The following is a 16,568-nucleotide window of genomic DNA, read 5'->3' on the forward strand; positions in this document are numbered from 1 at the left end:
GAATGTTAGGATAAAAAGACTTGCATCAAAATTTTAGATGATTTCATGCTGTTCCCCTGTAGGAAGTGTATATGGTCTTATTGGGTAAACAGTGGCTTCCAGAAGAGAGCAATTTCTAGTCCAGGAGTGAATGCTGTTTACCTCCTCAGGTGTAGGAGAATTCCCTGTCAGCATATTTGTTGCTGGCCAATTTCTTTCTTTTCAAGAAAGGAGTTGGCACTTCTGTACTCCTAGGCAATAGGGAATGGGAGAGTTCAGAACTGGACCCTGTTTATGGAAGAGGAGAAATTAGCATGTGTGGAAGTAATGTGTCAGAACGCTAGGACTTGTGATGGGAAGAAGGTAAGTATTTGTTCAGAGTGAGGGAGCAAAAAATGGCATGAGAAAGTGGAAGGAATATATTGTAAGAATGGGAAAAAAGTCCCCAAATCCAAGGATGGCATTCAGCAAAAGATCAAGGGAAGAAAGTGGAGTGAATAATGAAGCAAAATACTGGGGAGGAGGGGACGAGCCAATGGTTGTGCTTGGAAGAAAAAATCATTTGTACAGAAAATAGAATGTTGTTATGATTAAATTTCCTGTATAATCCCAGTTTCTAAGTACTAACACATCTTCTAAGTTTGTATGTGTGGGTTTGAGAATCTTTTTGCCTTACTGTCCAGTCAAATAACAACTTGTTGGAAACTGTATAACAAAATGATTCAGTTGTGAGTTCAAAGAAGAAGAGGAGGAAGGAAAGGAAATGTTATTTTGACTCTTTAAACTGCTCTGGCTGGAGGGCCACTGAAAGCAGGAAGTTGAAAATGTTTGCTGAAATTAAAGTGCTTTTGTGTGTTCTGTCTGAATGTTGTCCTGAGTGAGTTGTGACCTGTTTGATTGTAAGAGATTTTTTTAAGAGCTTTAGCAGACCTTTAGAGAAAGCAGATTGTAGTGTTTCTAAAATGAATTTGCTTTTATAGATGAAGGGAAATCTTTAACTGGGAATGATACTGGCAGTTTCGGGTTAGGATCAGCTTACAGGTTTGCTGCTCAAAGTTCTCAGCTCTTCCAAAAGGCATGCAGATGTGAGTTTGCAAAGTTATGTGACGTTCTTTATAAACGGGTTGGAATCTCAGCTGGATCGCATTGTATTTGGCTTGGCCTTTCTTCCTGTGCAAAGCACATGTGTGCTAAAGAGGGGACATTTCTCAATCATCTTGAAGTGTGTGTTTCATTTATAGAAATAATCTCTGTGAAGTGAATTGCAAAAATTACATAAATCAGTATATACTCTTAAAACAAGCTCTATATTTCAGACAAGAAGTGAATGTAGATCTGGAACTGGAACTTTTATATTCATCATAATGAATATGACTTCTGTTTTTGTGGTTCTTTGTATGCCTTTAACATCTTGCAAATTTGCCATTACCCAAGCAGTTATAGAGAACAGCAGCACAGCAACATATTTAAAAGTTAGGAGAAGTAAATGTGAGGTATGTACACTGTTCACTCTTTACTTGAATGATGTGGTTGGTTTCATGCAAGTTACCATGCCAGAAGTATATTCTGAAAAAATATGGATTTGAGCTTAGTTGAGCTACGCTTTGAAAAGTTAGTCCAAAAATCACTTAGAATCTGTCTCTAGTTAGTTTTCTGATCAAGTAGGAACAAGTTGCAAATAGAAATTTATTTCCCCTCATTGCTAAGCCTCGTTATCTTGAGTCATGCGCACAATTACTCATCGGTGGTCTGCAGTCCAGAGGCATGTCTGGAGGCAATGACTCCATGCACCGTATCCCACATGGGTAACTGGTTACCAACTAACTACATTACATGATATTAGAGGAGAAAAAAACTACCTTGCTCCATCTTGTTCTTCCCTGTTGGAGAGGAACAGTGGTAATGAATAAAAGGATAGCTCAATTTTGTCATTACAAGTACTCAGATACCAGAGCACTGTGATTATGTAGGGGCAAAATTTAACAATGAATGCATTACACCTCAGCTGAAGCTAGACGTTTCTGATACTTGCATCTGGGCTGTGCAGCCTTCCTTGGGAAGGATCTGTGCATGTAGCAAGCAGTTCTGATTTGGCTGTGCCAGGTCACACCAAATTGCTGCCTGGCACAGTTCCAGCAGCAGATGCCTTGGGAGAAGCATAAGAAGAGGGCAAGAACGAAGTGATACTTTGCAAAAAAAAAAACCTGTATACGTATCAAAAGGCCAAGTTTCAGAATTGCTTACTATGCCTGATTAACATGTATCAAAACGGAATTAAACTGTTTGTTAAAGCTTCTGTGTTGTTGGTTTTTTTAACCTTAATTTTATTATCTTGTTTTCAGTAATATATATCAGCACCACGGGTACTGATAGGTATTGAAAAGTGTAGTCCCAAACCTTTGGTGGCTCTCGGGCTTGTGCACAGCGCAGGTTTGCCGGGCTGCAGAGGCTGCGGTAATAGCTCTATCTTGTGGCCCCAAGTGGAGTTGCAGACCACGTACTTGTGGTTTCCGGGTTCATTGAAGTTTTGGGGCCGTCTACTAAAGAGTTTCTGAAATTCAGGCCAAGCTTCCTATGATCAGATTTTTTTTTTTTTCCCCTGCACTTGCAAAGGCATCATCGTGTACTTTAAGCTTTTAAATATTTTTTTATCAGTTATTCCACAAGTAGAATGTCCATGGTGACTGACTGCACAATGTAAGTTATAAATGCAAACAAATGCCTATATTTTATTGTAACCTTTTAACTAAATGGATTTATTTTTTCAAGTAGGCCTTAACCCCCAAAATAGCCAGTGATCTTTAAACATTGGAAATATACGGGGGTTAAAAGGCTGTCCAGATTTTGTTAATGCACTTTGATCTGAATTTATCCCAATTTGCCTGAAACTGTAACTATCTAAACAGCAAATCTATGGTTATCTGAAGCTCACAGTTGACGTATGAGGCATTCAAATAGATAGGTAATATAAATACATAGTAAGACCATATTATGTAGTAGTATATGTATTATAAAACACGAGTACCACGCAATCAGTGCTGAAAGTAGGATAGGATGTTCCGTAAGAAAAATGGCCAGCAAACAGAGGAGGCATAAGAACTGTTCTATTCTATCATGGTAGCCCAAAGGTAAGATTTGAGAGTAGCATTTGTTATCAGTCTATGAAGCAGTACTCGTTCCTGATAAAGACTCAGAGTTGCTACTGGTTTTGGTAATTCTGACCTTCAATTTAGGATCAAAAAAGAGAGGGAGAAGCCACAAATATACTGTATGAAACTGGACAAATTTGATATGTTTTTGGCATTTAGCTTCAGTTCAGTCAATAGTGAAGATACATATTCATATTGCATAAATCCCACAGGTTCTGTTTAATATAATAGTTAAAATGACAGCTACTGTTAAACTTTCAAAACATTTAAGGAGATAAGCAATGGAATTTCATTAGATAAAGCTAGGTCTTTTGTGGGGCTCCGAGTTACCACCTGAGTCCAGAAGCTGACCTGAAGAACAGCTACAATTGTGCCAGTCATATGCTGGCTGCTTTTTGCCAACACCACCGCCCTTATTTCAGGTTCTGTCACCTACCCAGACAAATAATCATACGGCTATAAGCTTAATGAAAGACACTTGTCAAAACATGATTTAGAGACCTGCATCTTTATCACCAGCATCTTCCTTAGCTTTCAAGTTTGAGCTGCCTTGCCTACTTGGCTGCTGCTGAACATTGCACTAACTTCTCTGTAGAGGAAAATTCCACGTTGTCTACAGTTTGTTTTCAATTTGTTTTCACTTGTGTTACCCACCTTGGTGGGTTTGTGGTGGAAGAAGGTGGAGGCATTATTTGACAATTTGCTATTACTTACACTACTGCTGTTTTAAATGGGAAAAAGTTGAGGCAGGATAGAATACTTTTTTTTTTTTTTTTAACTTTCAAGGTTTAAGCTGAGTTTTAATGAAAGATTAAGAGATGCAATAAATTAGATTCCATGAAGAAAACTTACCCTCATTTATTTACATCTTCAGAATATTTTTTAGTTTTGTGTTGAAATGCAGAGAGGGGAGGAATTTTATTTCAGCTTGAAATTTACTCGTGATGACATGCTTTTCCTTAGAGGAAAACGTGAAAGACAGGAGTTAACATGCTTGATTTATAATTAACCTAAGGGGTTAGATCAATTTACCTGAGATTCCTGAGAGGCCAGACTGGTGAAGCACACCTTACTTCCTGGGTTTTTAATACAATACCTGGAGGTATGGTTTACAAAGAACCCTCCCATGTTTGACCAGTAAGGTGCATCTCAGAAGATGATTTGTGAAGACATTATATTACTGGATAAGGTCAACCAAGCAGCAAATTTTAATTGTCTATAAAGTTAATTCCTTAACCAGATTCTTCTCTCAACCAGCTTCCCCTTGATGCTCTTAGGAACTTTTGTACGACTCTCTCCAGAGTTGTTCCTGCTTGGTATATGTGTTGGGACGAGACTGGTGAGCTTTGTGGTACATTGTTTGTTGGTCCTTCAGCAACTTAGTGACTATCGTGGTGGAGATGATGCACATGATTTTATGAAAAAGCAGTTTGTGGAACTATAGTGTTGGCCCAGTGATTACAAATAAAGGCGTTTTCAGAAAACAGTTTGGTGAGTCTGGTAGTTCTTGTGTTTGGCTGGGGACTATGTATGAAAGGCATATTGACTCACAATGCACTGTAGGCATTCATGCCTTTCTTTCTTCTTTCACACAAAAAAATGTTTCTTTATTAAATAAAGCCAAAAAGTGGTCTACAGCAGAATGAAATCTTTCTGTAAAATATGTTTTAATGCATTTAATATTAATTCAAGATGATGTCAGCTCTGGTATAGCAACACATGCCTTTTTCAGTAAGCACGCATTCTCACCTGGCAGTCTTTAGACATGTCTGGATGCCAACTCTCATCAACCTTCCCCAGGTAAAGAAGGATCATTTCTCTGTTTACCACATGATTTGTTCTTATGTTAGAACTTCCTCTTCTCAAAGTAGTAGTATTAAATCTGAGTGCTTGTCTTCCTTGCCAATATTGGAAGGAGCAATATATCTGCTCAAAATTACTTATAGCCAGCTGCAGGGTGAGGTGAGTTCATATACAGAAGAGGGTGAATTCTGCTTTTTTGGATGGGAAGAAGGAGGAAGGCTTTAATGTTACCCTTTTTTCTAAGTGATTTTGTATATTAGTCAAGTGATACTCCCCTACCTGCCATGTAAAAAGCAGCAAGCTGTTGTTGTCCTGCTTTTGATAGCAGCGGTAATAAAGACTCTGCAATTGGAACGCAGCTGGCGGTTTTGATGATGAATAAAGCAGCAGAGAGCATATCTCACTCTCCTGTCATCATATTGCCTCACCTGCACTCATACAAATAGAATTTTGATTTCGTTGCTATCATGAGTTAAACATAAAGATTTCAGGAAAAACCAGCAGATAAGCTGAGCAAAAAAACCATCATTTTAACATGCTTACTTTTTGGTTTAGAACTACACTCAAGTTTCTTATCATGATTCACTTTTTTTTTTTTTTATTTTGTCTGGCTAGATAGAGGCTAATTTGTGTTTGACTGCACAGTGGGGAAAGACGTGCTACTGATAAAGGAAAAAAATAGGGATAAGGTATCGTTTTGACACTGGAAGGATTGGTTATAGACCTCGGATTTCTTGGTTGTTCTAGGACTGACACTAGATGGCACTGTTTGTTTGCAAAGCAAGTCCTTTTTTTCTTTTTACATGTTTCTTTTCTTTTTTTTCTTTTTTTTTTCCTTTTTTTTTTTTTTTCTTTGGTAGTAACTGAAATTACTGTTTCATGAATAAAATATTTCTGGTGGGATTTGCATTTCTATATTGGCTGAAGATACTGTGTTGAATGTTTTATTAACCAGCCCAGTGCAACTGTCAGCCTATTAAAGAGATCCAATGGACCCTGTTTAGCTAAATAAACTAAATAAATCCAATTCATCAAATTGTGTTCCTGGCTGTTTATTTTCCATTCTTTTGATGTACAGTTTATTTTAAGTTAAAGCCACATAGTTTTAAAAATTAATGTGAAAATAGAATTTAGTGTTTGAAACATGAGGAGACTAATTGCCATGGTCAAAACCAGCTTTCCTTTATGGTGAAGTAGCAGTCTGGTAAATGGTGAACTTTCTCTTGGTAACTGATTAGCTGTCTTATGTCAAAAATTAGTTTGGTTAACAAATGGCTAATGGTTAATTTTTTATTTTTTATATTTTTGGCTCCATGCTGGATTCTGTTGCTTTCATAAAATGAAACTTGAAACATAGGCAGTGCTGTTAAAAGTAGCTATTTCTACCCAACTTCAAGAGGTTTGTTCTCCTTCTTGATATTTTCTCAATCGGAATTCAAGGGGAAATTTTTATGTGATCGTTACATATTAAATGCTTGTTGAAATTTCTACTGCATCATAGGCAAATATTAGAGTATGAAAAAATGTATTTGCATAATCAAATATATTGTATGTCAGGGTGTCAAACAGCTGCCAAACATTACAAATAGTGGCATTCATTATATTCAGCTAGTACAAATAATATTTTAGTTACCTTATTTTTTGCTGAAAAGCTTTACCATAGAATAGCAGATTTATGATAATACATAGTAAAAATTCTTCTGCGACAGTTAACAACTGCTGTAAATGCAAGTGTATTCTAAATTTCTTAATAAAGGAAATAAAGAAAGTGATAGATGTGTTCTTCCATTCTTTCTGATGATTTAGAGGGTGCGGCTTTAGTGATGTTGTATGTTAACTTTTGTGTATTTTACAAGAAATTGAAGTTGCCACGTTACATAGTTTTATTTTGCTAATCTCGGGTTTCCAAAAATGGCACATAAAGTTCAATGTGGTAGAAACACATTTAAGTTAAATTGCTTTGGTTTTGTATTTGTATTTTGTTTGTTTTGTTTCTCTCTCAAGAAATCTACTGTAGTGGATTGAAAAGCATTTGTGAAGTATAAACATCTAAGTATGAACTTCACAGTGTCAGGGATACTTAGGGAGAATGATGCAATCCGTTCATTCAGTCGTTATTTTCTTGCAATTTACAGTTGAATTTAACTGAAATTGTAAATTTTGCTGCCACCCTCTTCCAGACTCTAACCCAAGAACAAAGTAGGTATTTGTGCTAATGCCTTCAGTGTTCAATAGAATCTTATTTCCTTATGTAGGTAGAATTTCATTTGTCCAGAAAAAAAATATTAAACTTCTTAAATATTTACATTTTAATATTTACAAGTTGCAAATATTTTTAAATGTCATTTAATAACCAGGATATGCAATGTTAAACTGTTTTCTCCCAGATAAAACCTTCCCATTTTGTGCTCTGCACTGATTCTTTTTAACACAACAGCATTGAGCACAGAAGGAACTTTATGGTTCTTTAAAACTGGCTAGCGCAGGTACACTGAGATGGAGTTTTACAGCAGTGGAGTGGCCTTGTTTCTGGCGTAAGGCTTGGTGGGGAAGGAATATAAAGCAAAAAATGCAGCTGGAAGTGGAATAGAATGATTTTTATTTTTTTTCCTCTTGTAATGTTCTTTACTATCTGAAGCATATGGAAGAAGTGTGAATATCTCTGTTCCTTTGTATGGTAACTTTTTATTTGTATTCTGCAATCATTTAGTAGTCAGTTTCCCTTTGCAAGCTGCTGTACAAACCACAACAAAAAGTGATTCTTGGCCACAAAGTCTGTTTAAGCTTGCTGCTCTTACATACTTAGAGGAGAAATCCCTGCAAAGACTACTTAAGAATAAGTTGCACATTTGACAACATAATGCTTGTCTCCATTTACAACAGGTGGATCAAGTACAGCACCTCCCTTACTTTTCATCCGATTTTTGTAAACTGCCGTTAGAGTGCCTGTGCCAGGAAAATAAGTCTTTTCCAATATTTAATAATTACTGCAGAGGTTTCACTCCTTAAAGATCTGATCAATGAGCATTAGAGCAGAAATAAAAAGAGCAGATAGTAAAAAAAAAGGATATAAGAGGTGACTTCTGGGATCAGTAATAGAATACAGTAATCCCCTGCTAGAGTACAATTTAACCATTTCTGATGGATTTTATGAGAGAAAAAAGGCAGCTTTTTGCTGACTATTTGGTGCTTGCTGCTTAAGAAAAGGATATTAGGGAGTGTGACTGGGGCTCTGCATGTTTCCTATTGAGTGGCATGTCCAACATGTTTTTTTTTCAGAGAAGTTAAGATTAGAATGAGTAAGGATAGTGTTTGCCAACTTACCCTGGAAGCACATAGGGTAGGACTTTGGAAAAGACCAAAATGTAATTTCAAACTTTGGATCTGCTCAATAGGGACTCGTGTGTGAAGCCTGGCAAGTCAAAGGAAAGACTCCTACTGTGTTTGGTGTTGGACCTTAGATAGAAAACGCGCCTATGTTATAAAGTTAGCACCTTCCTCTCCACTGATTCATGAGTAGAAGGGCTTTGAGCCATTGTTCAATCCAACTGTATCCTTTTCTATGGCACATCACCAACCAGGAAAAAAGTGGTACTTAATATTTGATGTAAGAGAGGATAATGACCTTAATACCAAACCAACTTCTCTTATCTCAAAACTTGAAAAGTAATTTATTAAATCTATAAGGATGGCTGGTATTTTAGGAAATGTAACTGCAAGCAGTTTGACCGAGGCATGCCTGTTTTGTAGAGCACCTGGCACAAGAGCGCTTCTCATCCACAAGTACAGCTCTTTGGCACTGTGATAATGAGTATTAAATAAAAAGAACTGTGCAAAGAACTGAGTTGGTATGTTGATGTGTTTCTTTTAATTATTTTTGTTTGAGTTGTTTAGGAAATATAGGTTAGTTTCAATATTATTGATTATTCTATTAACATGTCTTTGAAACTAGAGGTTTTACTTATTTTTTATAGTATTTAGCATCCTTAAAAAAAACCTGCTCTTTACCTAAAATTATTATGTGAGTAAAACTAGTAGAGGTAAGCTTAACTATAATTTTTGAAGTTTTTTATTTAAAAAGTATTTGATTTGTAACAACTGCATTTGTGTATTGTTTTGTAATTCAATGTTATGGGTACCCCTAAGTGACCATGTGATTTCCTCTTCTTTCTGCCCAGCCTTCGGGAGACATCAGACTCTGCGGTTCAGTTGTATAAGCTTCCCACAAACTTAGTTCAGTCAACTAAATCAAAACAAAAAGTTATAGAAAGGTCAGGATTAAGTTAGAGGTTGCTAACCTGAATCGCTTTCCTAGCCTTTTTAAACCCTTAGTGCTCCTTTTGTCTTTTCCTCACCTTCTATCACGTTGTCCTCCTGTTAGATCTTTATTTCAGTTGAAGGCACCTGGGCTGCATCTTTCTTCCAACCCATACTTGGAGTCAGTTTCAAACGTGTTATTAAGGTCCCCTTTTTCCGTTCATGGGCTACACATACTGTGTTCAGCAGCGCGGATCGGTGGCTCAGCATTTGTGCCCTGTAGAGATCTCAGTTTAAAATGCATGAACTTTAGCATAAGGAAAATTTGTTCCTCTCCCACCACAGTTTCACTTTTCTTTTTCTGCTTCTCTTTCTGGGACAAACTTGAGGAGTTTTCTCTTTTAATTCATAGCTAGAAAATACTGGGTTGCTAAGGTCAGTTGCTGAGTTTCCTTCTCTGCAATCTAGCACCAGTTTGCAAGCCATCTGTATCTTTCAAAAATCTCTTAGCTGGTGCCTTTTCACCCACATGGGGCTTTATGTACAGGGGTGTTTGGTTTGGCAGTGCTATGATATTGAAGTGAATCCCCCAGTTCTCCTCACTCATGCACGTGAGCATGGATAGGGTTGCTTTTGGAGAAGAACAAACTGGAAACTCGTTTTTGGGTGTGCACCAAACATGCTCCAGCCCCAGTGGGGAAATAAGGGTCAGAACCAAAGCCTGGTGTTTCAGGCAGCTTTGAACCATATGTAAAGTGGGGATGTTTGGTCAAGAACTAAGCTAAATCTCCACAGTGGAGAAACTGTAGTGGAAAAACACCAAGATGCTATCTTTTCTGATGTAGTTAGATGTATCATTTTGGAGCAAGAATGTCTTTTAAGGTCCTTCCTTCTTTTGTAGAAGTTTCAGGGCCTTTGTAAATTTCCATTCCCCTTCTCATGTATTTCAAACAAAAGAAACCAGGGTACAAGGTCTTACAGCCTGAAGTCTGGTTATTAGTATGTTTGGACTGCTTTCATTTTTGGAAATTGTCTTTTCATTTCAATTACTATGGAAAGATCACTTATGGTGGTTCGTGTGTCAATTCTTTCACCTACTTGTCATTTGAACAGAAAAACAAGGCCTCTCATTTTCCATTATATCCTATGCACTTTAAAGGTCCTCAACGTTGAATGTATGCTATCAACAAATAATTAGTGGCTGATACTTATGATATTCCATATCTAAGTCCCCAGCTTTACTCACTGCCATTTTGATTTTGATGCAAAAGTGACATGAATTAGTGAAATTCTTGTTATCTAAGCAGTAGGAAATCAAAATCAAGTATTGGAAACTATGTTCAGCAAGTGTGGCGTATTCTAAGAAATCATTATCCTTTTCTCTGCCTTGTAAGTTTAATGGAATAGTTAAGAGACTATGGCATGCAATAGTCCTCAATGTCCATATTACCAAATCATAGTATCAGCTTGGTTGTCTACTTGCTAAAGAAATACGTCCTGTTTCTAGCAAGGAGATAAACTGTCAATTACCAGCCCACTCTCTGTACCCCCCACCCCCTTTAATCTCTTTTGTAGTATTTGGCGAAATTTGGCACGGGTTTGGCTTGGGTGTTTGAACTAGTCTATGCCATGGAGTTTATCCTTGTTTTCAGATACATAAGGTTTTTTTTTTTTCCTGTTTTGTGAGCTGTGACAATCTGGCTGGAATGCCTCACCGATGAGTTATTTGGCTGTGTGGTGGTGGTGGGAAATTGTTGAAATCTGACCAGGCTGCCCTTTGTTACATTTTTGAGGGCAGTATCTAGAAAGAAGTGAGAGAAGGTTGTCCTTCTGACATTATAAACAAAAAAGGGGGAACATGACAGTAGCATTCCTCCCGAGGAAATTGATTCAAATGCCTACTGCGGGAAGTGGAAATAAATGTGTTGCTTTGCTGAACTGCGGAGCTGTACTGAAAGTTTCTTGTGCCTTCTCGTGTGCAGGCTTCATATACTCTAGATCACTTCAGAAGAAGAAATCTTTGGTTTATGTTTAAATACAGGTGAACAAGTTTGTGGTGTTTTTTTTTTGTTTGTTTTTGTTTGTTTTGTTTTGTTGTTTTGTTTTTGTTGTTCTTGTTTTGTTTTTAATATAAAACAAAACCCTCTCCCCTGCTCAAAACAGTCAAAATGAATTTCACATTCTCCAAGAATTATGATCTGTCTGTAAACTTCACTGTTAGACACATCACTTAAAAAATAGCCATATGGAGAAAAATGCATGATGCACTTATTGGCAGAGAAAAGCCAATAAGCCCAATTTGATTCAGGAAGCTGAGAAACATTTTAATAACTTTTTGACGTTTTCGTAGTCCTTATTTACCTTATCAATAGTTATGGTGACATATGATTGTCAACTTTTTATATTAAACCAAACTAATAAATTAAACATGTTGTGTTTATACCTGATGAAAGCTGACGTTTTGGAAAGGTGTTAAAATATACTGACAGGTCTTGTTCATAAACTCCTTTGGTATAAATATGTAGATGACATCTTTAGATATTGTTTGTACATAGGCTGATAGGCAGGAAACGTTGACAACGTAACAAATGCAAATGTCAACCCCACAATTTAACCTTTCTGTGTAGGAAAAGATGTTAGTTTTAAGTTACATGTATCTTTTAACTTTATTTTCAAAGTTTTTTTTTGAGCCTGTTATCATTGCCGTTTCATGTGCCACTGAAAGTAACGCTGCAATAAGAAAGATTTGCACTTAAGAGCCTTTCTCTGTGGTGTTCCTACTTAAATGACTGCAGCTGAGAGGGTTGTTTTTTCTAATTCTTTTTATTTTTCGTGTTCGTCTGGTATCTTCTGAATCTTGCTGTTACATCACCTGTTCATTCCTGACTTGCCAATGGTTCAGGGCTTGTAAGGGTGACTCCAGGGCAGTAAAACAGTAAAACTATTTTTAAAATGTTAGAGCAGTTTATTATTACAACAGACACGTGGCCTTGCCTTTAACCCGGATCAGGGTTGCTTCGTATGCAAAATGTTTCTAACCTGCGTGTCCCTGGTCTCCTCGGTGGTGACGTAAAACCACTGTGTGTTGTCTGTTTGACTCTTTGGGCAACCTCTGCGAGCCACGGTTAGGATCGCGCCATGCTGAGGTTAGCCACGGCTTTAGGTGTCAGGACCCAGCGCACACCAATAACCCTTCATGGCCCCAGGTGGCCTACCCCCAGGACCCCGTTTCAACCCCAGGAAGGTCCTGCTCGTGGCCCAGGACCCCATTTCAACCCTGAGGCCATCAGTCCCTGCCCCAGCAATGCTGTAGGATGTCTGCAGCTCCCATGGCTTGGCCCTGCTCAGCTGTGGACCCGTGCCCTGATAAATTACTGACCTGAACCTGCTGGTGCTGGGAGCCATGCAGCTGGGCCAGGTGTCTCAAGTGACCTCTAAGCTCTCTGCCCTCTGTCTTTCTGAGTCCTAAAACTGCCTGATCCAAACCGTTCGAGTAATGTTTTTATACCACACACCTAGGCTCGCCTACCCCTTGTCTAGTGTCTGGGCGAGCAGTACGTGGCCTTTTGTGTCAGGGGCCTCTGGTGGGATTCTGTAGCGCTGGCTTAGAGCATGCGCTGAAAGATGCACTGCTACCAGCATGGCAGTGATAACTTGAATCCTCACAGCTGTGAGCAGAGTTCCCACTGAAGTCTGTAACCTGTCTCAGCTGTCTCCCAATTTCACATTTCAGCCTGGTGAGGGGTTTGAGGAAGAAAATCATGCTGCACTTCACACTGCCCTCTCTCTGTAATGGGTTTTTGTTCTGTCTTTTGGCGATTTCGCAACTGAGATGAATTTTTCCATAATGTTCATGCCGCTTCTTCATGCGGGTCTTCCTTTATCACTACTGGAAAAGGGCTGGTAGGTTGGAATTGCTCTGGTAGATATTTTGGGAAGTTGCACACAGCTCTCAGGAGCGAGGGATTCAGAGTGTTTCAAATATTGGCTGAATATTGAAAACAGCTAAAGATGTATCTGTGAGTCTCAGTAAGGATGATCCACCCTTTCCTTGCACCTTGTTGAATGCTCTGTACTCTGTGTGTGTGCATGTGAGGCAGAGAAGTTAAGGAGAAGCTTGGACATGGAGGTTGCTGTTAATTGCCTAGTGCCACGGAGCTGTTGGAGTTAAAGCTGTTGCTGCTGTGGCAGGGATTAGAACTTGATACATCTTACTAGTGGTGGAGGAAGTTACTAACATTTTTTGTTTGTTTGTTTTTCCTTTGTTTTAAATGAGTTAAAAATGTCCACAGTCACAGTTGGCCCTCTGTGTTATAAAGAAAAACAAAACTACACCAACAGTTTTGGTGTTCTCTAAGTGCCTACAGAGGAAGTTAATGAAACTCAAAGTAATGGGAAGCTGGTGAAGGCATATAAAATTTAATAGATTTGGAAGGCTTCAGGTGTATTAAAAATAACTCCTTTCCAGAATAATTAACTACTCTAACTTCGTATTGAATCAATCAGCCAATTAATGCAGTCCTATTTTGTGTTGTGGAAACTTTGGTAGTGTATTAATAAACACCAGCCTTTGGAGGAGAAATATTTCTGCAGTTAGACTGACTTATGTATTATGTATTATTTAAGGGTAGTTCACAAGACATTTTTCTGCTGTATAGTGTTTTCTTTTTGTAAGTTAGATGGACAGATTTGGGATGTACATCTGTGATATTGCATAATTGACAGAAAACCCTCTGGTATTTGACTGTCCAAAGAACATGAAAGGTATACTCTACTTTGCAACAATCATATTCTGTCAGATGGTTGCATTGACTTTTTAAAGCGGTTGGAGAATATTGATAAGACTTAATGTGAATGAAACTGTTATATTTGATACTTACCTTGTGTTACCTCCCTGTGATACTAAGCAGCTCCCAATTGGGCAGTAAGCATGTTTTGCGTGGGTCTTATTCCAAATCTTTCCCTGGGGAAATCAGGGAAAGTTGAGGGACGAAGCTCTTTCATGTGCTCTTTAACCACCACTGACTGAGTTTCCTGAGTTATCTAACTAGGTGGGTTCATTTAATCCACTTCCTTTATATTATCTATAAATTGCCGCCTTGCATCAGCAGAACTGAATGTTTTGTTCTGAAAATAATATGCACCTTTCATTTCTAAACTGTTATTTGGGAACACAGTTTTGAGATTCCCCATAACTCTTCAGGGTCTGGGCGGGATAACTACAGCGTCCTTCTGGAAATTTCCATGCTGGTTCCTTATTTTTATTTAGCAGCTTTTCTGCTCAGTGTAATAATACCAGCTCTCTTTTTCTTCCTTTGGGATAGTTGTTGTTGTTGTGTGTTTCCCTCTTAACAGCATATTTGTTTAAGTAAATATAAATGCAGTGAATTTCCTGAAAGTTACTCATTGGGGAAATTGAAATGAAATTTTAAAATATCATTAGGAATGCAAACAATAAATTCTTTCATTTGCTGTAGGCGTCTTTAGGTTGGAATGACTAGAAAAGGTTCTGGTTAATTAGAAGTAATTTGTTAGAAACCTGAATCTTTTTTTTTTTTTTATATCCTAGATTAAAACTCAGTTCCCAGCTGGATGCTTATAAGTGCAGGAAATGTAATTGTGAAATGATTAATTGCAAAAAGATGGATAATTGGAGTTCATATGATATGTCAAATATGGCTAAACCGAAAGGTTTTCTGCATGTTGAAAGAGATTGGCTGAAGTCTAGATTGCAGAATATTGAGCAAGGAGTGTTTTTAGAGATTAATAATCACAGATTGCTGCAAAAGGACTGGGCAGAGCCTGGCTGCGGAGAGCTATCCCCTGCCAGCCCTTTCCTATTACTTCAGTTTTTAATTAGTATGGTTTTGGTTTTGTCCTCGTGCCTTTATTGCTGTTATGTGAATTGGAGATTAGGAAGCACAGTAAACATCATACATCTAACGCCAATGCTTAGAGACAAAGATATCTCCTCCTCTCCACTAGGAGAGGCTCAGCCTACTGTAGGATAACAGCTGAACAGTCCTAGCTGACTTGTGAATTTGAGTCTCTTGTGTCATTCCCTTCCTAGTGTCTTGCCTCAAAATCAGCGTGTTTTTTCTATAAACTGTCTTAATGTTTCTAACATTTGCTTTGAGTCCCTTTTTTGCCTTTTTTTTTTTTTTAACTGTACTGTAATAATAATTTAAAAGGTGATGCATGCAGTATAAACTACATTTTGCTTTCATTATCCCTCAGATATTTAGCAAAACACTGCCTGGTGTTTTAAATTACTTCTGCTTTGCTTTAAAATGGGAACTTATGCTTGAATAGCCTATTGTTCTGTTAGCTACTACAATGCACTTCAAACCACACAGTGTTATTCTATTCACTGTATTTTGGGATCATATGAAATATTTGTTCCCCCCCACCCCCAGCCTATAACTTCCTATCTCGATAAGGAGTTTCTAACCCTTGGAAATACTGCTTTACAAATTCAGCTAATGACCCAAATACAGCTTGTTTGTTGTGTATGAGTTGTATTAAAATAACGCACTGTATGTGTATTGTCATTAATGATATGCTCATTTTGATAATGGAGCTGCAGTCTCTTAGTATGTAGTCCTTGGGGAGATGCTGCATTTTTTTAACTAAGTATTGTTCTGGCTCCTTTCCTTGATTGGCCCAGAAATAGCAATCAGCTGGGGAGCAGGATGACATGCCTCTTAGCGATCCCTTTTATCTTTGAGATGAGTATCAACATTGTATGCTTCCTAATGGAAGTGTAATTTAATGAAATCTATTGGGTAAACATACTTCAGATGTTCAAAGGAGGTGACAAAATTTTTGCTGGCAGCCAGGACCTGGCTGGTTTCCAGCTTGCCTTTAGCTGCTATGCATATAGCATTGAGAGAGGCACTTAAAATAGGAACACAAAGTGTTGTTTCTATTGTGTTTTGGGTTGTGGATTTTTTTTTTCTGTTTTATTTTCCATAGTTTTATTTTTGTGGTATTTGTACTAGTGCCCTCTGACATCTAGGCTTTCCCGCTAAGATGCTGCGTGAGGTCAGCTTTCCCCTCTCCCCTCCGAACATAAATAACAGTGTTAAAATCAGGGGAGATCACTGGCACAACACATGCTGCATATTGGGGAAAAGGTTGAGGGGGGGGCTGAACTGAGGAATGCAGATTGCTCTGAGTCCGTAGTTCTGAGAGAGAGTAAGTTCCTCTGTAGACTGATAAAATTAGGCATCCTGTTTTAGAGATTGCGGCAGAGCACTTTGGTTTCATCAATAGTAATTGCTGATGCAGAACTGTCCTTTATTATGTTTTATAACAGATGGCTGGGAGTGGAAGGAAAGCTGCTCAGACTTCCACCTCCTCAGCTAGAAACAAGATTGT

At 38.0% G+C, this 16,568-nt stretch overlaps 1 protein-coding gene across 6 annotated transcripts in view; it reads left to right on the forward strand.

The window, feature by feature from the left end:
* The window catches only part of VTI1A (vesicle transport through interaction with t-SNAREs 1A), a 271,587-nt gene that overhangs the window by 13,456 nt on the left and 241,563 nt on the right, over window positions 1-16,568 (forward strand). The gene's annotated exons all lie outside the window — the stretch shown is intronic.

Source organism: Cygnus olor, chromosome 7 (assembly GCF_009769625.2).
Source record: "Cygnus olor isolate bCygOlo1 chromosome 7, bCygOlo1.pri.v2, whole genome shotgun sequence".
NCBI lineage: Eukaryota > Metazoa > Chordata > Aves > Anseriformes > Anatidae > Cygnus > Cygnus olor.